The sequence below is a fragment of the Propithecus coquereli genome, unplaced genomic scaffold (assembly GCF_000956105.1).
Source record: "Propithecus coquereli isolate 6110/MARCELLA unplaced genomic scaffold, Pcoq_1.0 Scaffold14, whole genome shotgun sequence".
Classification (NCBI taxonomy): Eukaryota; Metazoa; Chordata; class Mammalia; order Primates; family Indriidae; genus Propithecus; species Propithecus coquereli.
This window is the reverse complement of record NW_012138302.1, coordinates 15,837,235-15,858,580: the sequence shown is the minus strand read 5'-3', so window position 1 is coordinate 15,858,580 and position 21,346 is coordinate 15,837,235.

Here is a 21,346-nt window from a genome sequence, read left to right as displayed (position 1 = left end):
TAGGCAGAAAAATAGTGCTTGTAGGGGTAATAGTAGTAACTATTCTTTATCTACCCACACCCTCCAAGATCCTGCTGAAGACCTACCTCCTCCTAGAAGCCTACTTTGACTATCACAGCCCATACTCATCATCCATTCCATACCTGCGTTCAGGATACATATGGTCGGTATCAGTTCTCTGGCACTTAATCATATATAACCTGTGACTTCTCTTGTACTCAGTCTCTTCTCCTGTGTCTTATATAAGTTTGAGTTCCTGTTTAAATCTTCTCATGAATGTTATCTCCCTAATTACATTGTAATCAATTCAGGAGAAGATACCATACATGATCTCTTTTTCTCCCCAAAGAACCTAACACATGTTTTGCAATCACATTTCAACATCCCAAGGACTCTCAAATAATAATTATTCTCTCTTAGCAAATATTTTTTGCATACCACCTATGTATCAGGCACTGTAAATAATAATTTCTTACATGTGTAGAATGCATTTCAGTTTATGAAACACCTACACATCCATCATCTCATTTGTTGTTCATGACAATTCTGTGAGGCTCATGATAAAAACGCAGAGAGGAACTGTGATTTACTGAAAGTCACACAGCTATTGAATAGCAGGATTGGGATGCCAACCTCGGTCTTCAGATTCCAAGTCCAGTGCTTTTTCCACCCCACCATAGGAAACAGGTTACAAGTCTGGACGAACTGATGGACATATGTATTGTATTAGCTTTCTGTTGCTGCTGTAACAAATTACCACAAACTTAGTGGCTTAAACAATACAATAGTATTATTTTACAATTTTGTAGAACAGCAGTCTGACACAGGTCTCAGTGGGCTAAACTTAGGGAGTCAGCAGAGTTGCGGTCCTTTCCAAAGGCCCTAGAAGAGAATCTTTCTTCAACAGATTATTTGCCATTTCTAGCTTCTAGATGTTGCTCACATACTTTGACTTATGCCCCCTCCCTCCATCTCCAAGCAAACAACATTGTATCTCTCTGTGTCTTTCTTCCATAGTTGCATCTTCCTCTGAACGTCTCCTCTGACTATATTTCGCATTTAAGGACCCTTGCGATTATGTTGGACCCACTCCAATAATCCAAAATGATCTCCCTATTTTAGGGTCAACTGATTAGCAATCTTAATTCTCCTTTGCCTTATATCCTAACATATTCACGGATTCCAGAAATTAGGATGTGGACATCTTCGGGAGGCCATTATTCTCCCTATTATGTGGATGTTCTTCGAAGTTTCACTTCCTAGAGATCTACTGAGCACTTTCACACCTTAACTCATGATGTGAACTGTTCTTCCATCTACTGAAAATCAATGGTTAGTTCCCCACAGGACAACTGTTATATTAACCTTTAGCAATTAATTTCTGTGAAAAATAAGCCAGAGTTAGATTTACAAAAATTAGTATCCTCTGAATCCACTGGCTCCTCATTCAAGAAATAAGGAAATTAAGGCCAGAGATGTTAAGTAACTTACTCAAAGGCACACAGCTAGTAAGTGGCAGAGCAGGAATTCAAATTTAGGTCCTACTACAAAGCTCACAGCTTTTCTATTACACCATTTTCTCACCAATAATAGCTACTCCTAGGGCCTACTTCAAATTCCTGTGATTTAAACATCAATTTGTTCCTTTGGATCATCCACTTCTTATGGACTGTCTTGAAAATGCAAATCCCTGCAGTAGAGCCAAAACCATTACAGAAGATATTTGGCATTTATTTGTAGTTTCCATTAATCAAAAGTTATGAACCCCAGTGGTCCCTGACCTGGAATATTTTTTAACATTGCTAAAAGGTCAGTTTAAATCAGTCCCTGTAATGCTGGTATGTGGGAAAATGTCCCTTAGTAAATCAGCCTAGTCAATCTCCTAGCATCCAAGTCCTAACTTTGCTCTTCTCATTGTGTATGTGTCTTATTTGGAAATTATATTCTACAATGACATTCCTAAGGTAGGAGATTTTGTGAGAGTTTTCAGATGAATTCTTTGGTAATATCGAGGATCTGTTATAGTGACAAGAAGTTGTCATAGGTGGTCCCAAGTCAGTGTGAGAAGTAGAATGGTATAAGAGAGAAGGGAGCGCTGAGTTAAACTCAGGACTTAAGAGCCATATGACCTGGAGAAAATTATGTTATTTCTTTAATCCTCAGCTTCTTCTAAAAAGGGATGTTAATTCCCACTTAGTAGAGTCGTTGTGAGAATTAAATAAAATGACTGATGTACGAATGTGTTGTAGAGGAAAAGAAAAACACATATGATAGGTGTGTGCATGAGTGTATAAGCAGACAGTTGTGAAAGAAAGGAAATGCCTAGAAGGGGCTGGGTTCAAATCCTGACTCTGCCACTTGCATGATCTTGAACAAGTCCTAAACTCTTGGAAGCTCCCTTAATTTTGATTTTTCTCGTTATAAAATACGTCCTTCACAAGGTTGTGATGATTAAATGAATTTATGCTCAAAGAGCACCTATTACAGAGGCCAAAGTATATGTTCAGTAACTATTTGCTGTATATAAAAAGTACGTTATAAAGATCCTGATGGGCCAGGCGCGGTGGCTCACGCCTGTAATCCTAGCACTCTGGGAGGCCGAGGCGGGTGGATTGTTTGAGGTCAGGAGTTCGAGACCAGCCTGAGCAAGAGCAAGACCCCCGTCTCAACTACAAATAGAAAGAAATTATCTGCACAGCTAAAAAAATATATATATATAGAAAAAATTAGCCGGGCGTGGTGGCACATGCCTGTAGTCCCAGCTACTTGGGAGGCTGAGGCAGGAGGATCACTTGAGCCCGGGGTTTTGAGGTTGCTGTGAGCTAGGCTGACGCCACAGCACTCTAGCCAGGGCAACAAAGCCAGACTCTGTCTCAAAAAAAAACAAAAAACAAAAAAAACCCATCCTGATGGCTTCTTTACCTAATTCACTTGTTAATGCTGGAATAGTGATTTCTTGATCAACCACAAGATGGAGCTAGAGACACAGGAGTGGATGTCTTGTTCCTCAACAGGAATCTTTGGACTTAAGGGGGGAAAAGAAGGAGCCTTTCCACTTGGGTTTTGTTAAAACAAATCCTATTTCCCTTTAAGCCACTGCCCATGTTCCTCTGTCATGAGACCCTTTGGGTTTTTTGTTTGTTTGTTTTCAAAAAAAGATAAACAAAGGAGCATTCAATAGATGTTCTTTAATAATGTGAATTTCACTTCTACTTGGAGATAATATGGTATCTGGTACATAAAAGATGACTATATAGTTATGAGAGAAAACCTTTAATACATTTTATTTTCTTCTCCTTCCTCAGCCTAGAGGCCAGAGGCAGCTTTTGTCTACACTACACTCATGTGACTGACTTCCTGTGTCTCAGAGCCCAATCATCTTTCCAAAAGGCATACTTATCATTTCTCCCAAGAAGCCCATTGAGTCCCAATGCAAATAGGACTCCTAGAAGTCTATCTTAGCATCCCAGGATTCCAAGGATGTACATTAGGTTTCAGTTGTTCTCAAAGGATCACTTTGAAGACATATCTTGATAAGCTCATTAAAAACTCAACTCTCATTACTTTCAGGCATGATCCTCTAGGCTAAGTACCTATTATAATTAGAACCTCATGAAAATCACATAAATCCACTTAAAAGATGGAAGTACTATTAAATACCTGCCTCAAAGTGCCACTGCTTTCAGGACTCAGAAGAGCATTGCTATAGAAACAGAGCTTCTATCCCCCCACAGTCTAACTGGATAAGAGAAACCCCTTCATTTCTGTGTATAAATAAGGGATAGGTATGGATTAGTCAAGTGAAGGAGAATGAAAGGGGTAAGGACCACGCCAGGCAGAGTTCCAGGACATGAAAAGGGTCAAAGAAAAGAAAGCAATGCTCTTGTAGGTTTGCAAGTAATTACCTATGACTTGACTGCAGAGGTTGAAAGGGGAATAGCAAGAGTTAAAACTGGAGAGGTACGCAGGAGATAAATCATTAGGCCCTGCATTTTATGTTGAAAAGTATGTATGGACTTTATCCTGAGATCAAAGGGAAGGCAACAAAGGGCATCAAGGTGGGCAAGACATGATCATTTCATGCTTTAGAAAGATCATTCTGGCTGCAAGATAAAGAACGGAAGAAGGCAAGACTAGGTGGAAGGTGTGCTGGATATTTTCTGTTTGCATCTCCAGATACAGTAAGTCTTCACTTAACATGATCAAGAGGTTCTTGGAAACTGCAATTTTAAGCGAAACAACACATAATGAAACCAATTTGACCATAGGCTAATTAATCTAAACAAGAGTTAAGTTCCTATGGCATATGTCTAGTCACAAAACACCGCCAGTCTTCTAAACAGAGACCCAAAACACCTCTGTAAGAGGAAAGCGAAGTACCCGGAGAAAACCTGCGCGGACATGGGGAGCCCGTGCAAACTCCACATAGACAGTGGCGCCTACTGGGGATCAGTTTTTTTTCCTCATCAACCTTATAATGAAACATTGAAAGAAACTACATTACTCGGGACCTGCTCTGCTCTCTCTACCCTCCTCCACCTACTCTAGGTCCCAGAAGTTTGACCTATGTGGGTTCCCAACAGGCTCCTTTGCCCTCTCGCTTTTGGTTGGGTCCAGCATTGGCAGATAGCAGCAGGAGAGATCGGGGCGGGGGTTGGGGGGCGGAGAAAGGTCCGAGCATTTATCCCCCAGCTCCCTCCTTATGAGTCATTGTGTGAGGATACTTCCCTCCACCAAAGGCTATAGCTCTTAGCAAGCAGCACCCTCCATACAACTGCCCTCTTCAGATGCTCATAATCACTTCCTCCCCTTACCCCTATAGCTCTTTGGGTAATAATGATTTCCACTGTTGCCAGCACTGAGGGAACTTTGTTCCCCTGTTGGTTTCCCTAAACCGTGCATGCATTTTGTAAATAGTCCCTTTATTAAACACTTCTCAAATTATCTTTTTTGTGCCATCTGTTTCCTGCCAGACTCTGACTGATATAGAAAGAAACCAGTAATATATGATAGCTAAAATTTATATCCCAGTCATTCTTCTAAGCAATTTATATGCAGTAACTCATTTAATACTCACAGCAACCTTATAAAGTATTCCTCCTCTACAGATGTGGAATCTGAGGTACAGAGCGATTAAGTAATCTTCCCAAATTTGCACAGCTAGCGAGGGACTGAGCTAGAATTCAAATCCACACAGTCTGTTTCCCGAGTCTGTTCTTAACCACTATGCTCTTCCGTTGAGGTAAGGGCTGACGGCGTAAATTGCAGCAATATCAATGGAATGGAGGAAAATGAAGGAATTTAAGATAAATTGATGCTAATCCCAGTGTAATTCTGAGGATCGATTGGGATTAAGAGGCAATGAGATGTTTTGGTTATGAACACAGATTAGGAATGAGATGGACCCAGGTTCATATTTGGATCTTACTGGCTGAGCAATTTTAAGTAAGTCATTTTACCTCTTTGGGTTTCAGTTCTCTCATCTGTAAAATGGGACCAATAACACCTACTCCATGGAGTTGCTATAAGAATTAAACAAGATAACTTCATTTGTTACTATACCTGGCACATTGTAGATGCTTAATAAATAAGATATTTAATAAATAAATAAAGATGCTTAATAAATATTTATTAATAAATCAACCAAGAGGGACACGGGACACCTGTTGGAATTTAGAATGTAGCTCCAAAGTGCCATCTTCTGTGGTTAAGGACCCTCCCTGAGAGCAAACCTGCCCCTCCTTTCTTTTGGATACCTGCAGTACTTTATGGCATGTCTTTAATTCTGATATTAGATTTATTGGTTTATATGTCTCTCTCCCCTGCCAAGCTCCACTAATCCTGATACATACCCTTATCCTGAATTACTATTATCAAATGTAGCACACAGTAAGTGCTCAATTATATTTGTGGAATGAATGAATGACTCAGTACTCCTAGGAAATTATTCTCTCAGTTCTCCTTTCCTGCTGTCATGTAGATGAGAAAATTACTCTGCTGCATTATTGATTACTTTTCTTATTTATTCACAAAGCCTGCTAGGTGCTTAGTAAATATTTGTTAAACGAATGAACTAACATCAAGCAATTACAGTAAATTGGCAGCCTAGTACAGTAGAGGCTGTAGAGTTAGATTAGCTGGATTCAGAGTCTGACTCTATTGCTGTGAGACACGGGGCAAGTTACATATTCTCAATGTGCCTCAATTTCCTCATGTGTGAAATGAGGATAATAGAATCTCTCAGACATAAACCTATTGTGAGAACTAAATGAGTTCATAGTGAAGGCTTAACAACTGTCATCCACATAGTGTACGAAGCTCTAATTTTTGTCAATCTGGTGGGTAACAAATAATATCTTGTGGTTATAATTTGCATTTCCCTGTAACTAACAAGGTCAAATATCTTTTTATATTTTTTAGTAATCATTTATATGATCTATTCTGAGAAATTTATTTCTTTTACTCATTTTCCTATTGACTTTTTCGCCTTTCCTTTGTCAGTTATATGTGTTATAAATATCTTCTTTCCCTTCGTGTCTTGCTTTTTTACTCATGATATGGTATCTTTGGTGCACAGAAGTTAATTTTAGTGTAATTGAGTTTATCCTTTTTTTCTTTATAGTTTGCATTTTTGGATCCTGTTTAAGAAATCCCTTTCTGCCCTGAAGTCATAAAGATATTTCCTATTTTTCCTTCCATATTTAAGTCTTGCCATGGTCTGAATGTGTGTAGCCTCTGCCCCCAATTTGTGTGTTGGAACTTACGACCCAATGTGATAGTATTAGGAGGTGGGGCCTATTGGGAAGTGATTAGGTGATGAGGGCTCTCCCCTCATGAATGAGATTAGTGCCCTTATAAAAGAGATTGGAGGGAGCACCCTAGTCCCTGTTCCCTTCTACCATGTGAGGATGCAGCAACAAGGTGTCATCTTTGAAGCAGACACCAAATTTACTAACAGTTTGATCTTGGACTTCCCAGCCTCCAAAACTGTGAGAAATAAGTTTCTATTATTAGTATTTATAAATTGCTCAGTCTAAGGTGTTTTATTATAGCAGCACAAATTAACTGAGACATGTCTTAAATCTACCTAGAATTGATATTTGTGTATAATGTAAGGAAGGAATCAAATTTAATTTTTTATACAGATAACCAATTATTGAATACAGTAGTCCCCCCTTATGCGTGGGGATACATTCCAAACTATAGTTGATGCCTGAAACCATGTATAGTACTGAACCTTATATACACTCTACTGTGTTTTTTGGATCTGATAACCAAGACAGCTACTAAGTGACTAATGGGAGGATAGAGTAAACTGTGTGAATACGCTGGACAAAGGGATGATTCATGTCTCAGGAGAGATGGAATGGAGATTTCATCATGCTATTCAGAATGGCACACAATTTAAAACTTATGAATTGTTTATTTCTGGAATTTTTCCATTTATTATTTTCTGACTGTGGTTAACCGCAGGTAACTGAAACTGCAGAAGGTAAAACCGTGAATAAAGGGACACCACTCTAGTCCATATTTTCCCAACTCATCTACAAATACTTCCTGTGACATGAATTTTGTTTTTATTTATCTATTAGTCTTGTCCTATATTCTCTGTGTATTTTTTCTATGTCTTTGCCGACAATACAGTGTCTTAATTATTTTAGTTTTATAACAAACTTTGCTCTCTGGTAGGGCAGAAATCTCTACCTAAGTCTTCTTCAAGAATGCCTTGGCTCTTCCAGGAACCAGCTTAAGTTCCATGAAAGAGACTATTGGAATTTAACTGGAATTGCATTGGATCTATGCATAAATTTAAGGGTAATTGATGCCTTCATGTTTGTTATTACAAAAATATAAATGTGCATTGTAAAAAGTAAGAAAATGCAGACAAACAAAAATAAGAATGTGAGATTACCACTGCTAACACTTTAGCAAAATACATCCTTCTAGATCTTTATTTGATCATATGATAACTGACAATGTATAGCTTTGAGTCTCTAGTCTGGAAGATGGTACAGTTCTCCAATTATTTAGGTCTTTAATGTCTTTCAATAAGGTTGTGTAATAGTCTCCTTAAAGAACATGCATATCTCTTGTTAGATCTATTCCAAGAGACTTCATATTTTTTGTTGCTATTTTAAATTGCATCTTTAAAAAAATTGCTTCAAAGAAAAAAGGACTCTGTCTGTTTTGTTTATCACTGTATCCCTAGCGCCTAGCCCCAGGCCTAACACGTATTAGTAGTATGTGCTCAGGAAATACTTATTAATCGAATTAATGAATACAAACACGTAGTGCACTGTTGAGTGAATTAATGCAGTATCGATAGGGGATTTTCTTGTTACTTTCTGCTAGCCTGCCACAGTGCCTGACAGTCTACCACAAAGGACTTCAGCTCCTGAAGACTCCTATTTGATGTCAGTTCCCCTGGAGGAATGACATATTAAGCCATTATTTTTCAGATCATCTCAACAGAGGGATAATTTATTAGCATCTATCATCTAGTGGGACTTGAGAATATGGTCATTTTAGTATTGGGGGAAGGAAGAACAGGCTCCAAGGCAGCAGAAAGACACAAGTTACCTAAAGGTGGTGCTATGGTTTGAATGATGGTCCCCCTCCAAGATTCATATTGAAACTTAATCCCCATGTGGTGGTATTAATTATTAAGAGGTGTAGCCTTCAGGAGGTAATTGAGTCATGAGGGCTCCACCCTCATGAATGAGATTAGGTGCCCTTAGAAAAGGGCTTAAGAATTGTTTGTTGCTGGAATTTTCCCATTTATTATTTTTGGACTGCAGTTAACTGCAGGTAACTAAAACTGCAAAAAGTGAAACTGTGAATAAAGGGGGACCACTGTAGTCCATCTTTTCCCAACTAGTTCATCTTTTCCCTACCTCATGAATGAGATTAGGTATCCATATAAAAGGGCTAGCTGGAGAGAATTTGCCCTTTTTTGCCTCTTCCATTTCTTCCACCATGTGAGGATGCAGCACTCCTCCCCTCCAGGGAATGCAGCAACAAGGTGCCGTCTCGGAAGCAGGGAGCAGCCCTCGCCAGACACCAGTCCTGCTGGAGGCTTTATCTTGAACTTTCCAGCCTGCAAAACTATGATAAAATAAATTTCTTTTCCTTATAAATTACCCAGGCTCAGATATTTTGTTATAGCAGCACAAACGAACTGAGATAGGTAGTGTCCTTTGCAAAGGGGAGCAGATGAAGGAAGGTGAAGAGGAGTGTCCCTGATCCTAGCAGCCAAGGGGTATTTACGCAGATCTAATATGCTGGAGATGAGCAGGTTGTGGAGGAGAAGTATTTCTAGAACCATATTTTTTATATAATATAAAGAAATCTGCTCACATGGGTAAAATACTAATATATACATATATATGTATATGTGTATATACATACACACACACACCCCTATATTGAAAATAGCTACTTCTTTTTAGTGGCTATTCTTTTAGAGAATCAGTGAATTGAGTTATGCAGAGACAACCCAAGTATTTAGACAATTAACAGCTGATCCAAAGGCATCCTATATATCTGCTGTGAAAGGCAGAAGCACACCACTAAGGAAGGGGTAGAGACCTCCCTTTTATTAGGCACAGTTTTGATTCAGGCAGCTCTTGCAAAAGCTGGGATTGGAAAAACAGTTCCCCATAGGTGCCTGGTGGTGGACTTTGGATACTACTGCCAACTTATTCTTGAAGAAAAACAGGGAAAAGCATTCTCTAACTTAAGCAGACTACAGAAGTTTTAGGAAAGGATTTAAATGAGACCTTTGGCCGTGAACGCCTTTAAACGTGTGATCACTTCGACAAACCATTTCCTTCATGGCCCTCTGCAGAACTAGCTTGACTGTGATTTCTTTATCCTCTCAATCCTTTCCAAAATATCATCACAATCACCACCCTTCAGGTGAAAAAAATCTAAGATTTCAAAAAAAAAAAAATCTAAGATATCAGCAACTGCCTGTCCAGGTATCATCTCATCTGTTCAGATGAGCATTCAATTCTCTTTGTCCAATAAAAGGCCATTTTTCAACGTGCCAGAACCTGTGCAGGATCTGGGAATTGAGAGAGAGAAAAAAAATCCTTCCCTGTCCTCCAGGAGCTCATAACTGGCAGGGCCACCTAACACTTTGTGTCTTAGCAGCAGTCCCCAATGTTTTTGGCACCAGGGACTGGTTTCATGCAGGACAATCTTTCCATGGACTGGGAGTGGGGGGATAGCAAGCAATGGGGAATGGCATAAATACACACAAAGCTGTGCTCACTCACCTCCGCTCACCTCCTGCTGTGCGGCCCAGTTCCTAACAGGCCACAGACCAGTACCGTTCTGTGGTCCAGGGGTTGGGTACCACAGTCTCAAAGGATTTCCCAATAGTGTCCCATAAAACCCTGGGTGCAGCTGTCTAAATCAGAGGGGGCTGAAACATGGATAGTTCTCTGCTTCTCTTACCGCCGGTGCTGGAGTGTGTTACTTTAAGTGTGTCCCATGAAATGTGATGGAGGCTGCATCTCCAGCACCAGTTAATGCTCTTGCCACTAGTGTGAATCCTGAGCAGGCTTCAGGATGTGAAGGAAGACAATATCCCGTTCCAGTGCTACACTCAGCCAAGAGTTACCTTGCTCCCTACTGCATTATGAATGGACCCTCACAGCCATTTCCTCAGACACAAGCCTGCCCACAAGAGCACAGAATAGATGCAAATTCCAGTATCACTGTCTCACAGATCCCAAACCACTATTCCCCTTTAAAACCTGTCTTGATTCTTGAGCCAGTGCATTGGTTCCATCTCTTTCCATTTTCTTGGTGATTTTATTCATTCAAGAAGAATTGGGGCCGGGCACGGTGGCTCACGCCTGTAATCCTAGAACTCTGGGAGGCCAAGGCGGGCGGATTGTTTGAGCTCAGGAGTTCAAAACCAGCCTGAGCAAGAGCAAGACCCCGTCTCTACTAAAAAAAAAAAAAATAGAAAGAAATTAATCGGACAACTAAAAATATATAGAAAAAAATTAGCCGGGCATGGTGGCGCATGCCTGTAGTCCCAGCTACTGGGAGGCTGAGGCAGAAGGATTGCTTGAGCCCAGGAGTTTGAAGTTACAGTGAGCTATGATGACACCACTGCACCTAGCTGGGGTGACACAGTGAAACCCTGTCTCAAAAAGAAATTGATATTAGGAGGCAGTACAGTATAGTTAAGGGGTTGGGGGGTGGAGGACTCTGTGGTTTCAATCCCAGCTCTGTGTTTACTAACAGTATGACCTTAGGCAAGTTAACCATCTTCTTTGTTTTCTCAGCATGAAATGAGGATAATAATAGTACCTATGTCATAGATTGTTGTGAAGATTAAATTGATGTATATGTAAAGGGCTTAGAATAGTGCCCAGAACCTAGTAAGCACAATATAAGTGTTAGCTAGTATTGATTGTTGACCCTATGCCAGTCACTGAGCTAAGCTCTTACACTAACTCATTTAATCCTCGCAATCACCCTATGAGGTTGGTTCGTTTTATAAATGAGAGATTTGTAACAGAGGTTGTAAGTAAAACAGAGGTTAAGTAACTGGCCCAAGGCTCTGAGGATACACTGTGAGCAAAACAGTCAAGGTCTCTGTTATCATGAAACTTTCATTAAACAAAATAATTTCATGATGGTGAACGCAATGAAAAAATAAGATGAGGGGATGTGATGCAGTCATGGTACACTTCTCTAATGAAGTGACATTCCAGAGACACATTACCCTTCCCCGTTACTGGCCTGTGTCAGCCACCTTGGTTCACCTCAACACACTTTAATAACTCTGACTCTTGTTAGTGAAACTATTGGAGTCTCATTGTGTTTCTTTAAGTAGGTCCCCAGGCCCCTTGCATACATTTGCCTACTGCTTGCTGGGTTTATTTCACAGAAAGATGTATTCTGCATCATTGGACAATCTACTCCAAAGTACCCAGAAAATTACAATATGGCACAGTGAGTTCTATGGCAAAGGAAAGCAAGAGGGGCTGTGGTTTCCTGGAGCAGGTACCTGAATGAGCTTGGGGTACACAGGAGTACAAAGAACAGCATATGCAAAGGGTCTGACCTAAGGTGTGCCCTAGTCCTCTTCTCCAACTGAGAGGTTGCCCTCATTGTGTTGGTAGCCCTCACTCTAGGAACCACTATAGTTTGAAAATACTCTTTATTTTCTGTGTGAAGGTGGAAAAACAGGCACTTCCAGGATATTCTTAGGCAGTAGTACCCAGGAGGAGGCCCAAGTGCTTCTGCTGATCTCACTTGAGTACCTTGGATATCTATATCTGCTTCTCCCAGGACACTAGGGTAGGGGAAACCATACTCTCAGGGCTGCTGCTAGCCCACATTGCACCTGGATTCGTTTCCTAGGGCTGCTGTCACAAAGCACCACAAACTGGATGGCTTGAAACGACAGAGATTTATTCTCTCACAGTTCTGGAGCTGGAAGTCTGAAATTGAGATGTCAGCAGAGTTGGCTCCATCTGGAGGCTCTGAGGGTACATCTGTTCCACACCCATCTCCTTGCTTCTGGTGGTTGCTAGCAACTCTTTGCATTCCTTGGCTTGTAGCTGCTTCACTCCCATCTCTGCCTCCATCATCACACAGCCTTCTTTCCTGTGTCTCTCTGCATCTCTGGTCAGAGTCTCCCTCTCCTTTCTTTTCCAAAGACAGCAGTCGTTGGATTTAGGGCCTACCCTAATCCACTATGGTCTCGTCTTAACTTGGTTACATCCGCAAAGACTCAATTTCCAAGTAAGGTCACAGATACCAGAGGTTAAAGCTTGAACATATCTTTTGGGGGTGGATACAATTCAACCCATGACAGTACCTTTGTACTGTCCAGCATCCAGAGATGGATGCTGCCCCTCTGCTCATGGCTTAGTGAGCAGAGAGCACCCTTGTGTGAATTACAGCAAAGAACCCTTTCTCCTAGTGGTGGCAGCTCCACACTAGGACACGAGGCTTTGCACCTGAAGCCTAGGCTGGATTTCAACCCCCAATTCAGCTCCCCTGGCCCGTCAGCAGGACACAACCTATTTAATCATACGTACTGACGCTTGACTGCTCTGCACTCAACTGGCTGCCTCTGGTCTGCCCCTCCCGCCATCCCTACCCATCTTGTTCCTTCCATTCCCATATCCTGGGGGTAAAACCCATTCTTGTTCTCCTCTGCCAGTTTTTGGATGTCTTTTGTGGAATGATCTGACTTTGTATCTACTGTGAATAGCTAGTATTTTTGCCTGGCCAACATCTACTCCCTTCTCTTCTGGAAACAGCACCCTAATTTTCCTTTGGGGTAACTGCCCTTCTCCCACTTGCAATTCATCTGATTTGGGTGGGACTGACTCTACTCCCCACCTCCCGAGATCAGCACAAGGTCCAGGCTTGGCCAATGAGAACACCTCATCCCCTGGCATAATGATTGATCCTAGACTATTCTATACCTGACCCAGGACTTTTGCCAAATCTATTGAAGAAAGGCATTCTCTCTGTTCAGATGGCTGTATTGACAGGATAAGCCTAGAGTGGCCTGAGGATGAAGCTAACTCAGAGGAGAGGGAGGCTGAGAGATAGAGAATCCTGATAATATAACTTAATCACCGGGTTCCAGCTATGCGGAATACTAGAGGTAGGCTGGACTTGACAGTAACATGACTAACAAATTTCCCTCCCACCACAACCCCCTCTTTTTCTCCCTTGTGATTGTTAAAAGTGAGTTTATGTTCCTTGTAATCAAAAGAATCCTGACTAAATGCAGTCTCTGACACTTTCATCATCTCTGCTCTGTGCTTCCAAAGTTCTGTGTCCTCCCTGGCCACCAGAGTCTCAGTGCCTGAGTCCCGGCAGAGGAGTAGGAGTTAACTAGGCTAAAGAAAGGGAAAGGGTTTCCTATCCCACTATTGCAGGGATGGGTGTAAAACTGGACTGGATCTGCTGCCTACTTAGACTTGTTATACTTTTGAGGGAGTGAGGAGTAACAGGTACAGAGTGGGTTTGCCCCTTCCTGGAGCTGCCATTTCTGTCTACATTTTGTTTCATTTTCCTGTGGGCTCACCACTTTCCAGCTCAGCAGCCTTATTCTCACATGCTGTTCAGCAGTGTCTCCTCACCCTCTGCTGAGAGCTAATCCTGAGCAGAGCTGCTGGGAGGCACACTGCACCTTGTATTCTCTGCATCCTCTGTACTACCCAGCACAGAACCACAACCCCGTGGGTCTCAGAAGTGCACGCTGATTGGCTCCCCCTGATCTCTTGCAGTGCCTGTCCTTCCTCCACCATGAAGCCTTCCCTGACTATTGTAGCCCACCCTGATCTCCCCTCTTTTCTGACTTCATCATGAACCACTGCATTATATTGTGGCTTTTGTTGCATTGGTGCTAGACCTGATTTACCAGTTCCTTTCTAAGATCTCCAAAGGCAGGAGTCTCTGCCCAAAGTTTTTAGCCCAAACTCAGGAAAGATTGGCTGTATAAATGATACATAATTCAGATGAACTTTAATGTACATACCATCATTGTCACTATAGTAAGTATAGGAGATACATTAAGAAAATGCAGTTCGTATCAATAAAATAGATCAACAAAGAATAGGAGATACCATAGATATTTGCATATGAGATCTTCCCTTTTGACACTGTGTATATCCCTGTATATCCATACATCTCTTTATATTTGTAAAAACTCACATGACATTTTGTATTTTATGTGCCACTGAGAACAGATGTCAGTATACAGAACATAGGAAGGATAAAAAAGCATGAAAACATCTGCTTAGCTAGAATCTGATGGGGAGAGACGTGAGAGTTATCATTCCTCTCTCTGCTCAGTCCTATAGAAGGACAACTCCAATTTTTGCTAATTGCTCCTCCTGAGAAATTTCGCTTGTCCTGTTATGGTATATCTCCTAGGCAGGCATGAGACCAACCTGGTCCCTTGTTGAATAAATTAGAAAGAGCAGTTGGGGTAATTGAAGATGGTGTGCAAACTGGGTAAGGTGACATCTCCCTGTGTGGCTGCAAAGATCATCTGTCCCTGGCTCTGTGATGAGGAAAGCCTCTGCTGCTCAACCCTGCTTCAGGGTTTAATTTTGCTGGGTGTGTACGGGTGGTGAGGGGACTGTGTTCCTCTCCTTCCTTCTCTTCCACAAGCAGAGAAGCTGCCAGGTGTAGGCACAACTGATGCTTAGGTTTTCTCTTCGGCTGCCCTCCTCCTACTTCCCTCCACCCCAAACCCCCAACCCCGATAGGCTGAGTTCAGGATTAGGACTGTCCACTCCTGGAGACAGACCTTATCCTGCTTTGAGACTAACCAAGCCATTTCCTGCCTTCTCTATGTAGTCTTGAGTAGGTTGCTTCACTGAAGCAGGCCTCAGTTCTCCTCATCTGAGTACTGGGAATAATAAAACCCACATCACAGGGTTGTGTCAAACATCATCAGGGCTTGGATGAAAAAGTGCTTTGGGAACCATAAAGTGCCAAACACATGATTTATGATTTTTGTTATGATGTGGTTATCATAGTGCATAAAACTCTCCTGTCTGCTCCTCCTGGGTCCCAACCCCATCACAGCTCACTGCTCTGTTCATGTAATCCCAGCATTCAGTGGCTGATTCCTCTTGGCTGTAGCCTCTGGAAATCTCTCTGAAGCCAACCAAACCTCTGGATATAAGGAATGTTGGCCCTGATATTCCTAGGGGAGGTTAGGTTCCCGGGACCAGAATGCGTATTGTAGGGGTGGGAGGAAGAAAGGGATCCTTGGAAATGCCTCCTGGAGGGGTGTGTTCAGTATCATTCTGAGATGAAAGCCACCTACCCTCCAGCCCCTCACAAAGGATCTATCTTACATGCACACGTTTCAGTTTCTAAACTGCACTTTTATTTGACTCTCATAACTGTCTTGTAAAGTAGGCAAAATTATTAATCTTATTTTATAGATGAAAATGTTTGTTCAAGATTATACAGTTAGTATGCTACAAAGGCAGGATTCAAACCCAGGTCTCTGGAATCCTGGTTTTCTGAGCACTGGAGGGCATGCTCTCCAATGCTCAAAACACTCTAAACTCTCATTTTGGGCTCATTCCTCACTCCTGGAGGATGGTTTCTGGGGGAAAGAGGAAGTACACTAGGTACCATTCTGTCAGGTATCTGGTGGCACGCCCTACTTTAAGTCAGCCCAACAGGGTCATGCTATAGAGCCGTGTAAGGCCATTTTCCTAGACTCTCCTCCCTTGGGCATGACTGGGTTCTTCTGCCCTTGATCTGCTTTGTAAGTCCAGGCTTCATCTCCTACTTATAACCCTGCTTCGGTTGCTTCTTTGCTCGTGGTGTTTACACTGGCTCTCTCTAGTCTCTGGTTCTCAGTACCCTTACAAAGACCCTAGATTAGATTTGTCCTCCTGGCTCTGCCTGATTGGGATGACTTTATGTAGGGCAATAGTCAACATCACACATTCAGCACCTACTATGTGTGCCAGGCACTGCACTAAGGGATTTACACCCATTCTCCCATTTAATCCTTTCAATTATTTTTCCATTTACACATGAAGTAACTGAGGCTCCAAGAGTAATCTGCCCAAAGTCACAAAACTAGTTAGTGATGAAGACTCGAGAATTCAGCCTGGATCTGTCTGACTGTAAGCCCTATGCACTTAGCTCTGCCTTACTAACTTCTCAAATTTCATCCTGTGCTCTAATGTTTAGAGGGATCTGAAGATGGTTTACCACAGGCAGTCTCTCTGCCCTTTAGTTTCCAGGCTTCCGGCTGCATGGCATAGTTTGTCCTCAGAAAGATCTTGCCCAGCTCAGCTTGGCACTTGTTCAGTTCTTGATAAATTGAGTCTTCCTTGAGTTGGAATGCATTTCTGGCACTTAAATGCACCAGTGCCTGGTGTCTCTTGTCAAACACACAGGTCTGTGCTCCATTCTTAACAAATCTCCTCAGAGATTCTTGTTTTCCTTCTTCCTCTTGTTACTTTTTAAGAACTTCCAGCCTAGGAAAGTTAGGCATGGACCATCTAGGAGCACTTAATTGCTAAAATGCTTTCTGGCAGCCTCAGAAACCAGGGCCATAAGCCTGGCTGAGTGATGAGGGGGTTGCACAGCCTTGACTGTCTTCATTGTACCCAAAAAGAAGGAGGCTTTAACAATGAAAGGATTCCTGCCAAAACCCTGTTTGCCACTTGCAGCTCTTAACAGAAAATGGGCATAGAATCACAAAGCATTAGCACCAAGAGGGTCTGTAGAAACCATCTGGCCTAAGCTCCTGAAGCCCAGAGATAGGGAGTGACTTAAGCAAAGCTGCACAGTCTATTCGCTTTATCCCAGTCCATTGTTGACTCCAGGAAGAGATGCATTAGGATCTTAAGGGAGACAAGAATCCTAATCATACTCCTCAGGGACTTGCTGATTTACTTTGCTCTCCATTATCATTTCTATGACATGGTTTTGTACCAAGCTAAGGGAAGTCTTATATTTAAGTCTCCCGGAGATTTCCTATTTGGATATTTGCTATTTGGCTACTTAAAATAATGGAGGAGAAGTAGACAAAAGTATATGCCACACAACTCAGTCCAGTAAGTAGTGGACTCTCAAGATGGTGGGCTGTCACTGAGATGGCTGAGAAATAGGAACAGATGTGGAGAAAGGAATGGTAATAGTGTTAGCTGGCCAGGGAATACTAGCTTCTGAATACCTGGGGTGCCAGACTCTGTGTGGACTAGTGATCCCTAGTCATAGGAACCTTCTCCTGTGTTGTCATCAGTGTTTGAGGAGAACTGCTTCTCACCGTCAGGAATCCCTCTTCCTCATGTATTCAGGTAGAATAAGAAAGAATGGTGAAGAGGGTAGGCTTCTTCCAGATTATACAGGCTTGATCAGAAAGTCCACGTCGGTGGGACTTTCTGAAAGACACAGTTTTTGAAAATTAGAATCTCTGTACTTTGGAGCTGGAAGGATGTATAAATGAGAAAACTGAGAACCAAAGGAGACAATATATTTTTGTTTGCAAGTGATAAGAACCTGACTCCAAAGAACAAAGCTAAATGGGACTTTATTAGAAAGATATACTGAGCTAACAGAATTGAAGGAAGAGGTGATCGGCCAACCCTCAAGAAGGCAGAATCAGGGCCTGGAAAGCCATAGGCCATACTTTTTCTCATCTTATGTCTCTGCTTTTATCTGAATAATGGTCTTGTTTTCTCTTACTATAGACCAGAATTTACACATGGGTTGAGGAAAGGCCATCATGGTTTTAGACCACATATCCTCACATATTTGCCACTCGAAAAGAAGAGAATAACTCCAGCTTTTTAATAAAAATCTTAGGGAGGGATTCTGATTGGCTCTGCTTGATCACATACATGCTCCCTCTACTGAAAGTCTTCTCTCTCTCACCTGGTTTGGGTGAGGGAGTAGTAGGCCTACAAAAGAAGAGATGGCTATTTCTAGAAGAAACGTGGGAGAAATGATTTACCTTATGGCAAGTTAGGGACAGATTCAGGGCTAGAATCAGAATCGATTAAATAATTATTATTAATAATAATGGTATTGAAATAAACCTCAGTGTTACTGAGCTGTTCATTCATTTCCATTTTTAAAAGATTGGTGGCTCACGCCTGTATTCCTAGCTCTCTGGGAGGCCAAGGCGGGCGGATTGTTTGAGCTCAGGAGTTCGAAACCAGCCTGAGCAAGAGCGAGACCCCGTCTCTACTAAAAATAGAAAGAAATTAGTTGGACAACTAAAAATATATAGAAAAAACTAGCCGGGCATGGTGGCGCATGCCTGTAGTCACAGCTACTCGGGAGGCTGAGGCAGGAGGATGGCTTGAGCCCAGGAGTTTGAGGTTGCTGTGAGCTAGGATGACGCCATTGCACTCTAGCCCGGGCAACACAGTGAGACTCTGTCTCAAAAAAAAAAAAGATTGCTGTTGTGTGGAGGGTGGACTACAGGGGAGCAAGTGTGTAAGTAGAGAAACCAATTAGGAACCCTGACAGCTCTCTAGGGAAGAAATAAGGTCCAAGGTCATGGCAATGGACATGGAGAAAAGTGGGCAGATTTGAGGTATATTTAGAAGTGCTGCTGGATTAGATGTGGAAGCTAAGAAAAAGGAAAAGTCAAGGAATTAAGGATGACACCTAGGTTTCTATGAAGACTGAGGTTGAAACAAGTTTGGGGCAGAACCAAGCATTTCGATTTGGACATGTTAATTTTAGACATGGAAATGTCCAGTAGGCATGTAGGTATACATGTCATGACCAAAGCTCAGCATCTAAAATCTCGGGACCAGATGAGTACTCCAAGGAAGAATGTACAGCTAAAGCGGAGGACCCAACTGTTCTTTGAGCCACCTTTCTGCTTATACTGAATCCTTCTGCTGGGCTTCTGACCAGCAACTTCAGGTTGGAATTACAGCCATTACCTACAGTGAATCATGGAGAATGAGAAGCCTGATTCGTCCCTCAGGGAGAGCTAAGAAGTAACCAAATGGAAGGTTTGACAAGCATCGAAAATTCTTCATCTACATGTGTCTTGATTCCTCCAAAGTAGACTCTTTGGACAACTAAACAAATAATGATACTGCTCTGCCCTAAACCATTTTGACAGTCCCCTTTGGGGATATCTTCAGAGCCATGTTTTAAGACCCCAGGAAATTTACCAGACTTAGTTTCAGATGACTTAGGGTGCTTCCTGTGGTAGACTGAAAAAATTGGCCACAATATTGTATATCTACTCCTATCAAGAGATGGCATCTATTTCTCCATCTCTTAAAATTGGGCCTGGCTATGTGACTTGTGTCAATCGGTGGGACATTAGCAAACGTGATGCAAACAGAGGCTTGAAAAGTGCTTCTGCCTTGGAGCTTGCCCTCTCTCGCTGCTGGGAAAACTTCTTGCCACCATATGAACAAATCTGGGAAGCCTCTGGAGGATGAAACCACATGGAGAGAGGTCTCAACAGCCCCAGGCATCCCAGCTGGGCCCTCAGACATGTGAATGTAGCTATCCTCGACCATCCAGCTTCAGCCAGAAGAACCACCCAGCCAACCCAAAGAATAGTAAGAAATAACAAATGTTTGTTGTTTTAAGCCACTAAGTTTTGGAGAGGCTTGTTATGTCCTTCAGAGAACAACAATTAACTTTTAACCAGGCAGTCTAAAAATGTTTCACACATACAGATATTCTTTCTCCCACCCCTACTTTTCTTGGGGGATTTGTATTTGACCAGTCATCAAAGGTTTGCATTAAAAGATGAAAGCTTAATTGAGGAATGTAAAGCAATGGCCAGCAGTTAGCGGAGGTGTTTGGGGGCAGTGGAGTCTTCCTAGGGCCCGTTCCACAAAAGTGATTCAGGTTTCTCAGTGTGCGTTCTCATAGCATCAAGTGGCTTTCCTTTAGAGTACTTTGTAATCACATTTGGGTGATGACTTGGCAATGTCTAGACTAAAGCTATACATTTCATGAAGGCAAGGACTGTGTCTAATTTGATGCTGATTGTATCCTGGCACCTACTAGATACTCATTTGTTGAATAAATAAATGAATGAATAAATTTGAGTTTTACCTACTTCATATAAGGGATAAAAGCTTTAAAAAACCATGGTTTAACAGTATTTATATCTCATGGGCCAGTTTTTTGTATGCATTTCCAGCCACAGGCTGCTATTTGATTCTCTAGCTAAGGAAGGTAATTGGGTGTAAGCTTGGGATGGAGAATCTGAAATCAATGAGATCCCAGGACACTGATTATTGTAATTCCTTCTGTTTCCCCCAAACTGTTGGCAAACAAAGTCAAACAAACATTCCTTAAGACACTCCAGGAAACTTGATATCCAAGCAAGGAGCTTTGGGGCAGACAGGAGCAGGTGATGTGAATGGGAGAGTCAGGTCTGGAGGATGGCCATGTCATTCTGTGGATGTTATAAGGCTTCAGTCACAAAGCAGTTGTGAAACCAGTGGCCCAAGTGAGGTTATTTAATTTACGCCAAGAATCCTTTGGAGTCTGTTACTAACACAACTCCATCTACCCTTCATCTGAGATAATCTAAAGAAAAAATTTGAAAGAGCATGAGTCAGATTGAGATGGGGTCAAATAATACTAATGAGTGACTTGGGCATGTTCACTTTTTCAGGGCAATGTTTCTTTGCTTGCCAAATTGGGATAACGATATTTTAGCAACAGAATCTTCATTAAATTACAGGTACCTTGCAGGTAGGTACCATTTGTTTTTATCTATATATGGTAGATTATCCATCTACTAGGCCTATAGTAGATTCTCAAACAAGTGAATGTCTTCTTAGAGGTGATCCAAGACCTAGATCTGGCTCCATCACTA